Genomic DNA, 10,759 nt, shown 5'->3' with positions numbered 1-10,759 from the left:
CAGCAATTAAAGCAACTTTCTATCACGCTCGCTCTCCTGCAAACGTGCACACACACAGGGAGCACTTCAGCTATGACGCCTCTTTTCACTCGGTCCTCGTGGGGCACTCGAGCTTTGGTTATCCTTGCCTTTTCGTCCGTTGAAATCCCTGGTTCCCCATGATTGTAAGGACACGTGTGGTACTGCTGATAGGAGCAAGGTCTGAATAAAATAGTTGCTCAATAAGGCCATTTTGTATAAAGTTTATGGCACTTCAACTGGTCGGTTTTGTTGAATGATTAAAATGAAATGAACTGCTGGAACAGAAATCTCAAACCTGAGGAGCCGTAGGTTAAATATCCCACCTGAATACCAACCCCCACGCCAAACCTTACCCTACTCCCATCTCCCCTCCCCCACACTGTCCAGCCAAATTTCAGGAGCTATTTTTAAAACAAGAATCCATCCCCCGGGGATGTTCTTTTCAAACAAGTACCACCCCACAGAAAGAGAACACATTTTCAGCATTTAAAAGAAAACACTTCCTCTTACGTTTTTTTATGGTGAAAAATGTATTCAATGACCTCATAAAACTGAGTTGAAGTTGTTATCCAATGGCCAATAAATCCACATGGTGAGAATCTAAGATTTTAAAAGCACTCTTCATAATATCTTTTACTTTAGGATTCTGCAGGTTGCTTCTAGCAGCTTATTAAAAGTGTGTCACTTAAGTTTTAGATTTTTTTATATAAAAATAAGGATTATAAGCCACAAAGATTTTTTTTTTTTTCTTGGCATAATGTAGTTGGCTAGAAAACAGTGTGTCCCTACCTCAAAGTCCAGTTTAGAAGGACAGGGTCCTGATGCTCATTGTGTTTCAACTGTAGGGATTCCTATTTCTCATGCCCTGATGGGGTGCTTCAAGAGAAGATCCCCACGTAGCAGCATAATAGTGCAGGTCTGGCCTCCAGTTAGATATTCTTTAGCGTTGGTGCTCCTACTGATTTATTGCAAGAAAGTGATCAGATGTCCAATCCTACCAGGTATCTTCACTTTTCTTTGACCTGACCCTCACACACCTCTGACTCTCAGCCTTTAGGAGTTGCAACTTTAGCCTTGCACACTTTCTCCCCTCCTCTCCACCTTTCAGACCTTGCACTATTTACCTACTGGGGTATGGCCAACCACTCCAAAATTTGTTGGCCTAAAACAACATGCATTCACTTAGCTCAGGATTCTGCAGTTTGGCAATTTTGACTGGGCTCAGGGGGGGGGGGGTTCTTCTGTTCTAAGCTGACCCCACTGATGACTCTGCTAGGGGCTGACTAGTCTCAAATGGCCTCAGTTGAGACAGCTCATCTTTTGAAGAAATTCCTTCAACAGGCTGAGCCTGGGCTTCTTCATGGCAGCTGGCCATGTTCCAAGACAGTGTCCATTAGCATTCAAGCAAGGCCTCTTGAGGCCTAGGGTCAGAACAAACACCTGGTCATCACCACCCTTACACAAAGCCAGTTCAAATCCCAGGAGTGGAGGGGTGGAGTCTCTAAATGTGAGGAGCTGAAAATTTGCATGCCAACGGGCAGAGATTTCTGCAAAAAATCCTCCATAGACAGTAAGCCTCCTTGGAGGCCCACCTGTTCTCTGGAGCCTTTTTTTTTTTTTTTAAGATTTTATTTATTTATTTGACAGAGAGACAGCCAGTGAGAGGGGGAACACAAGCCGGGGGAGTGGGAGAGGAAGAAGCAGGCTCCCAGAGGATGAGCCTGATGTCGGGCTCGATCCCAGAACGCTGGGATCACGCCCTGAGCAAAAGGCAGACGCTTAACCACTGAGCCACCCAGGCGCCCCTGGAGCCTTTCTTAAATACTAGATACTCAGAGTGACCGCTTCCCACGCGTTCGCAGTCTGCCCCACGCCTCCTCGCATTTGATCTCCTTACTTTGTTGAGCCCACGTGCTTCCGTTTTACTCCCATCTCACCAACTAGATCGTAAGCTTGTTAAAAAGTGGGAACCATATTTTCCCTATTCCCCTGTTTTAAGCCAGTTTTAAGCACTCAATAAATGTCCGCTGATTAATCTCGGAGCTGATGTGGTAATGTGATGACCATGCATTACCCCAGTAGTACCCCAAGACTGTCACAGGGAGATGGAATTCCAGGCAATAAAAACAACTATATAATTTTAAAGCTCTGGCCCACAGTCATTAAATTGCGGATACCCCTTCTTGGTATTTTACAAAGCATTTTACGTATGATTAAAAATAAACTGCTTATTTTTTTTTTAATGACTGTTTTAGATGTATTTTTTTAAAGGCCTTTACCTAACACCCACATTTTCTCCTACTCCCTCAGCTAAGTGGTGGCAAGGGGGAATTCTTGTGGATATGTTTTGTGTGAAGGTAGGCCTTCTGAGAACAGCTCACTGCTAAGAACTCTTTGCTTACATATTTCATTTCAGCTTTTGTATGGAAGTCCTCATTTTTGAGGGCACCCATACAGTGAAGGAATGTTACCCTTTTTTGCCCTATTTTAAAATGAAAGGGAAATGGCATTTCTACTATGATTAACATAAGCTTGAAACAGGGTATAAATAATTGTTCAGAGTGTTTAAATGCTTTTCAGAAAACGGACAACTTAAATTGTCCACACCAACGTTGTAAAAAGATAAAAAGAAAAAAAGCTCATTCTTGTAAACATCCTAAAACCAGGGTTCTTAAACATTAGTGTGCTCCCGAATCACCTGTGTATGAAAATACACAGATTGCCGGGCCCCATCCCAGACTTTCTGATGCAGGAGATCTGGGGGGAAGCCCAAGATTTTGCATTTCTAACAAGTTCCCAGGTGATACTGATGCAGAGACCACACTTTGAGAACCACAGCTCAGAACTTTAAATTTATAAACTTCAACGGACACAGCATAACAATGCCATAAACATATTCAGGCATTATATCCAAATATTCGGTGTCCCTCCGTCATGAATTTTTCTTATCTCAATTTTGAAAAGAAAACGTGGGTTACCTCCTGGATTATTAGAGGCTGATGCTTTTCAGCAGATCTATTGTGACTAGTTAAGGAAACACAGATGAGCACTTACTGACAGTAAAATGTGTGCTTCCTTGAGGACTTAACTTGGAACTGAAAGGAAACTAGTAGGACTCAGAGCAGTTGTCATCGTGTTACCTAGGGATATTTTATCTGCTCAACAACGGAAAGAACAGACAAAATTATGCAGGTAAATGTGAAATAACAGTTTTACTAGTTTAGAAAAGGTAAAGAGGAAGTCCACAGGGCAGTGGCAAACTGAAAAGGTTTTCTCACCCCCAACACTTTCTACCTGATTAAATACTTCTAAATGGTGGCTATTGAAGGGGCAACAGGAAATCCACAGAGGCACTGCTATCTACTTTATCATCACTGACCAACAGCACACAGAGTGCACACCTCCACCATAAATCATGCAACAACTATACTCCTGGTGCTAGAGTCCTGAATTTGCAGTCTCCCAAGGAAGTTTCGCTTGCTTAGCAGCCTGCCTTGGAAGAGACACAGGGTCCAGGACAATTTAGAGACGATTAACAAGAAGCCGGGCTTGAGAAAAGAGCAAGTCAAAAGAAATAGTGAATTCTTGACCCATAGAAGCCACGCATGAGAAGCAGTGTGGCAAAATGTCTCTACTAAAGAGTGACTAGAAAGTTAGGGAGGCTTCATTAAGTGCCAGGTGCAATATGAGTCTTCAAGACCCAGGCCAAACCCCTTGAGTCACAGGCACTGGGGGGCCCTAGTCACCTCTCTCCACTCACCCATCTGACCATCTTTATATCCATATATTTAATTCCATAATTTTAAAATGGCAATACTGTGTGGCAGGAATATAGACATGAAAGATGTCTGCCCTGAAGAAACTCGGAACCCAGGGCCCCTAACTTGTATACTTTGGTCTGACGTGCAGATCAGTTGAGGAAGAAAGAGAATGAAACCAAGAGGATTTTCTGATTGCTTTTATGTGATTTAAGACGTCATCGAACTTTGTGTCAGGTATGGCAATCCAGAAATCCCACTTAGGTTCACTTCCTTACCCCACAGAAACAACAGCCCTCACCAGGCAACCAAGAGATGAACATTCCTTGGACATTTGCCTTGGGCAATATATGCAAAGTGTGGGGACAAAATTGGCCTGGGGTCATGTTCCAATTCTGCTGTTTATCAGCCCTGTAACCTTATGACAATTCATGAATTTTCTGAGCCTATCTTCTTATGTATTAAATAAGCATAGTCTGTTTTATTTCATAGGACACTTGCAAGAATTAAAGCAGCTTAGGGTGCCTGGGTGGCTCAGTGGGTTAAGCATCAGACTCTTGATTTCGGCTCAGGTCATGATCCCAGGGTCATGAGATCAAGCTCAGCACAGAACCCGCTTAAGATTCTTTCTCTCCCTCTCCCTCTGCCCCTCCCCTCTCCCCCTCCCCCTGCTTATGCCCTCGCACGTGCTCTCTCTCTCTCAAAAAAAAAAAAAAAAAAGGCTAGTATACATGAAAATCTTCAAAATTTCATTTATGCAAAATACAAAGTAGTTAAATGATATCTTGCCCTCCAGAATCTTCCAACCTAGTAATGAAAATGGCACATTTTGGAAATTGCCTTAAAGTTGGTTATATGTCTACTTAAATGCCTTTATCGTCAGAAGCTCATGATTTCCCAGGGACACTTATTCCTTTAGTTGACATATCTGACCATTTAAAGATGCTTTTCTATAATAGGCTGTAAGACACTTATTTAAAACCCGGTCATATAATGCACTACGATTCTCTGGCGTGCACCTTTGTTATACCGCTGTTTGTCTAGTCTGAGTCAGCCATGATTGCTGCTCTGGGACTGGCAATCCTGTCTGTTCCATCATCTCTCCCACATGTTTGCATGAGTTCTTGATTTTTTTGGCTGGGGGAGGGAGGTATCGTTTTTTTTGTTGTTGGGGGGTGTGTGTTTGTATGTGTGTGGTTCTGAAGGACAAAGGAGGGATCTGGGGAAGAAATGGAGGGACGAGGATGGAAAACAGGATGGTATGGGATGTGTTCCCCAGGCTAGCTCAAAACAGGGACAGAATCACAAGTAAAAGCTAAAATGGTCATTGTGATAAAGAGCACTACAGAACTGAAAGGCACACAGTGTGCATGTCACTTTAAAACTCAAGTGAAAAAGTAAAAAAAGTAATGTGGGAAGGAAGACTGCTTTCCATTTCTGGGAAGAAGGAGCACTGTAGATGTGTCCTGAATGAACTAAGGGAAACAGCCAGCAGTGGGAATGTCACTGCACTTGACAGAGAAGTGGGGGAACAACACCTCTTTAGAGGGAACACAGGACAAAAGAATAGCAGATTTAGTTCCCACAGGAGTGTGGCAGCCCCCCTGGTGGGAATTCCCAGCCATTACCATAGGACATTTTGGAAGAGCTAGTGGGGGGATGTGGATATTAAGCTATAACCCCAGTAATTATACCCATGGGAGTTAATGAGCTAGAAATACAGGGATCAATGTTAATATGACTTCCTTGGTACCCTCCTTGGGGACAATGAGATGATGAATATTAATGTTATTATTAACACTATGATTAACTAATAACACAACACAATACTATGTGGTAGAGAAGGAATCATTATTATCATTCTGCAGATTATTGAAGCAGGATGTTGAGATCAAATAGTATTTTTATTTTATCACTTTTCCTTGAGCACAAGTTTCTTTCTTTTGTTTATTTTTTTAATTTTTTTAATAATAATTTTTTATTATGTTATGTTAGTCACCATACAGTACATCCTTAGTTTTTGATGTATTGTTCCATGATTCATTATTTGCATATACCACCCAGTGCTCCATGCAATACGTGCCCTCCTTAATACCCATCACGGGCCTATCCCAGTCCACCACCCCCCCTCCCCTCTGAAGCCCTCAGTTTGTTTCCCAGTCCACAGTCTCTCATGGTTCATTTCCCCTTCTGTTTACCCCCCTTCATTTTTCCCTTCCTTCTACCAATCTTCCTGCTATTTCTTATGTTCCATAAATGAGTGAAACCATATGATAATTGTCTTTCTCTGCTTGACTTATTTCACTTAGCATAATCTCCTCCAGTCCCATCCATGTTGCTGCAAATGTTGGGTAATCATTCTTTCTGATGGCTGAGTAATAGTCCATTGTATATATGGACCACATCTTCTTAATCCATTCGTCTGTTGAAGGGCATCTCGGCTCCTTCCACAATTTAGCTATTATGGACAATGCTGCTATGAACATTGGGGTGCATATGGACCTTCTCTTCACTACATCTGTATCTTTGGTGTAAATACCCAGTAGTGCAATTGCTGGGTCATAGGGTAGCTCTATTTCTAACTTTCTGAGGAACCTCCACACTGTTTTCCAAAGTGGCTATACCAACTTTCATTCCCACCAACAGTGTAAGAGGGATCCCCTTTCTCCACATCCTCTCCAACATTTGTTGTTTCCTGCCTTGTCAATTTTTGCCATTCTAACTGGCATAAGGTAGTATCTCAATGTGGTTTTGATTTGAATTTCCCTGATGGCTAATGGTGCTGGGAAAATTGGACAGCTACATGCAAAAGAATGAAACTTGACCATTCTCTCACACCATACACCAAGATAAACTCCAAATGGATGAAAGACCTCGATGTGAGACAGAATCCATCAAAATCCTAGAGGAGAACATAGGATGTAACCTCTTTGACATCGGCCACAGCAACTTTTTTCATGCCACATCTCCAAAGGCAAGAGAAACAAAAGAAAAAATGAACTTGTGGGACTTCATCAAGATAAAAAGCTTCTGCACAGCCAAGGAAACAGAAAAACTAAGAGGCAGCCCACGGAATGGGAGAAGATATTTGCAAATGACACTACAGATAAAAGACTGGTACCCAAGATCTACAAAGAACTTCTCAAACTCAATACACAAGAAACAATCAAATCAAAAAATGGGCAGAATATATGAACAAACACTTTTCCAATGAAGACATACAAATGGCTAACAGACACATGAAAAAACGTTCAAATCACAAGTTCCTTTCTTATGCCCTATTAGTAGTGAGGCACCATCAATAGATAACATACAAACCATTCAATAGAAAAATGCAACTTAAATCCTAAATATGTTATACGTAAGTTACACATTTCCCCTCAAAAATGGATTTGAAAATTTCATCATACACTGGTATTTAGGAATAAGTAATATGCATTTTATTTATTTGTAGCAACATTTTATGGAGTTTATTGTTGCTATTTACAAATATGCCAAATTTGAAGAAAGAAGAGATTTGATGGTTAAGTTAGTTTGGAGTTCCATCTTTCTCTGTAATAAAAGTAAACAGAATGTGGGTGCTTGGGTGGCTCAGTCAGTTAAGCATCTGCCTTTGGCTCAGGTCATGATCCTGGGGTCCTGGGATCGAGCCCTGCATTGGGCTCCCTGCTCTGCGAGGAGCCTGCTTCTCCCTCTGCCTGCTGCTCCCCCTGCTTGTGCTCTCTCTCAAATAAATAAGTAAAATCCTTAAAAAAAAAAAAAAGTAAGAATTTTTGCTTTCTTTCCAATTATTCCAAAAGGATTCAATGGATATTCTTAGAATTTCTAAGAGATTTTCCTTAAGGATGAATCCAACCCAGGAAGAAACTTTTGAAAGACTTGTAGGAAATTAAATGGTTATATCTGTAATAGAAAATGTTTCTAAACCTTGACTGTGACATATGCCCCAGTCAAGTCAAAGAAAGAAGGAAGTAAAAAGCAGATTATGAATCGTAAGACTCAAAGATACAATCCTGGCACTCAGTTCTTAACAATTTGGCCATCTTCTGATTATTTCACCATGGAAGCTCTCAACATCATCCTTCCCTTGGAAGGTTTAGGATATAATGGCACCTTCAATCACACATGGAGAAAATAAGTAGATGTCTAGAACTCAGGTGGAATTAAAGTCCACTTACTTTGTGCATCTCTTTCTATGAGAAAAGAATCCTTCCAATTTTGTCAGTTCTGTTTTCCTTTGATTTTTACAGATTGTTCTGCTTTAGAACAGTCTACACATGCTGGTGGCAGGACACTCTGTGTCCCTTAACATAAACCTAACTCCATGAAAACCACAATTACTTTATGTCAACTTCTAGTCTGCAGTGTTGGTAAAAGTCTCAGGATGGAAGAGAGTCCGCTACTAGGTTGAGGAGTACAGGAGCCTAAAAAACAAGGACATGTAATAAAAGAGATCAGAGCAAAAGAAGTCATTAACTTCATGCCCTACTGGTAGGTTTTACATCAGTTTTTACTATATCTACTCATGAAAGAGTGGCATAAATAAACATTTTATTATCTGCTCCCTAACCTGGGGTGCTGTGTTAGAATGACATAAACTTTCCCTTTTAGATTATGTTTTGAATCAGAAACACTTCCAAATGTTAGACCAGGAAAGGATCCTGGATACCTAGCCCAAAGTTCTTTATTTTGTAAATGATTTAAAAGGTTCAGAAAAAAGTTTTCCTTTCCCAGGGTCATAAAGTTGATTGTTTTCAGAAGTGGGTTTAGAACTGAGGGTCCTGTTCTTCCAATTCCGTGCTTTGCCCATGAGTCTCCACAGTTTTTACTAAAAGCCCTGTCATAATCCTCCCTAAAACGCTGGTAGCCTAGACTTTCCTTTCAAAGACCATTGCTGAAAGCGCTAGCCCATGCCCAATCTTAGCACCTTAAAAGCACTGGGTTCTCAGCACCCCCAGTGCGAAGTTCACCATCACAAAGTGTTCCTCTCAGAGACATAGGAGGTCAGTCACTAAGCCAACATTGAGCAGCCTCGCCTGCCCCTTCTCCTGAGAACAGTATTCCCACAACATAAGAAATAGCTTTCTATTTCTTGTCCCTGTTTATTGAATGTGTCATTTTTCCATAGCTAAGATCTTCCCTGGTGTAAGGAACAGGCCCAATTTGGGATGCAAAAGAGTCCAAGTCTTCTCCATCATCTTTTCCTTATGCCTTATAATGGTCTGAAACTACAGGAGTTTCTCAGGGTAAAATCCAGAACTGGCCCCCACATATGCAGAGCAAAGAGAGACCACAGAAAGAGGCAGACCACTCCACATGGGGAAGTGGCAATTTTCATAAGCAGGGGAACTTACATAGGAGGCTTGTCTTGGGCAGCTTCAAGACAAGTAGATTTCTGCACCCACCTGCCATAATCTTGACAGGTTTGGTTTTTTTTAAGATTATATTTATTTATTTGACAGAGAGAGCACAAGCAGGAGAAGCAGCAGGCAGAGGGAAACAGAGAAGCAGATTCCCCGCCAACCAGGGAGCCCAACATGGGGCTCTATCCCAGGACCCTGGGATCATGGCCTGAGCCGAAAGCAGACTCTTGACTGAGCCACCCAGGTGCCCATCTTGAGAGTTTATATAGAGGCCTTAACTGGGTTCAGTCACATATACAGCCAAGATGGTCTCAACTCTCTCAAGGCTGGGTCCTTGAAGTAGCTCCCAGTGCAGGAACAGTAAGCTGAATATACATTCCAAGGACAGAGGAAGGCGTGGGGAGCCTCCTATTGCCCAGGGCCAGCTCACTGGTCAACCAGCGGTCACATCTTCTCCATGACTGCCTCCAACAATCAGAAGACAAATCCACAATGACTCACCAAAAATATGAGATGTAAATATAGGTAAGTCTAAATGAAACCATAAATAAATCCTAGGCCAAAATAAAAAATAAACAAATCTGTATTTGTTTATTAAGCTGTATATTTTATTGTACAGGATATGTTTTCTGAGTGATAAGACCAAAGAAGATACTATAATGGATATTACTTATCTTTGAAATGAGACTAATGAGCCCCTGCATGCCAAGAATATCTACCATTCATGGCCAGATCTCCAGTGGCACTGGAACATGTGAATTTGAAGCCTTCTCCAATGTTTACAGGACACATTACTTCTTCTCCCTGTAATTCTATTTCTAAACTTAGTCATATCCTCATCAGAATCTATAATAAAGGAAATACCCTATATTGGGGGCAACAATAGTTTCACTGATAAGAACAGATACTACACTCGATCTTAGCCAAAAGACCGAGAAGCGATTACAACAATAGTTGTAAACATATACTCTACAGCCAGATTTTCTAGGTTCGACCCCTACTAGCTACATAACCTTAGACAAGTTGGTTAACCTCTTCATGCCTCGGTTTCATTACCTATAAAATATAGACAGTGGCTACTTTTTAATTACTAAGTTAATTCAATTAATTAATGTGCAAGAAGCATTCAGAAAAGCGCCTAGCACATAGTAGGAGGTATATAAATTACTATGATGTCCTTCTTACCTCTGAGCACAATGACAACTACCTTCGAGTCACCTCTGTATGTGTGCAGGACACAGACAGTTCATGTTTGAGTCAATGATGCACGAATGAAGATCACGTCAATGACTTAAAAACAGTGCAGACTGCAGTATGGGTAGTAAGTCATTCCCAGTCGACTGACAGCTAAGCACTGATTCTTCATGACAGGAACCCAGCAAGTCCTTAACTTTGTGCTCTGGGCACAACATCCCCAAAGAGCTTCTTTAAGAGTCAGCAAAAATAACCTTAATATATAATCTGTCCTGGTGTACTCAGTTTATCGAACAGCTTGAACTTGGTGGAAAGGACTTTATTTTTCTCCAGTCACTGCTTTTAAGCATGTTCTGCTGAATCTCCATCTCTTGGTCCTTATTTCAGACAGACCCCATAGTCTCCAGATTCTTTCAGGTATAT

At 41.3% G+C, this 10,759-nt stretch overlaps 1 pseudogene; it reads right to left on the bottom strand.

Annotated features, from left to right (window-relative positions):
- Positions 1-9,877: 9,877 nt before the first annotated feature.
- On the bottom strand, positions 9,878-10,085 carry LOC121105661 (annotated as a pseudogene).
- Between the last annotated feature and the right edge of the window lie 674 nt (positions 10,086-10,759).

Source organism: Ursus maritimus, unplaced genomic scaffold (assembly GCF_017311325.1).
Source record: "Ursus maritimus isolate PB19 unplaced genomic scaffold, ASM1731132v1 scaffold_28, whole genome shotgun sequence".
Classification (NCBI taxonomy): Eukaryota; Metazoa; Chordata; class Mammalia; order Carnivora; family Ursidae; genus Ursus; species Ursus maritimus.
The sequence above is the reverse complement of the archived record's forward strand: the minus strand, read 5'-3'. Positions and strand labels throughout refer to the sequence as shown.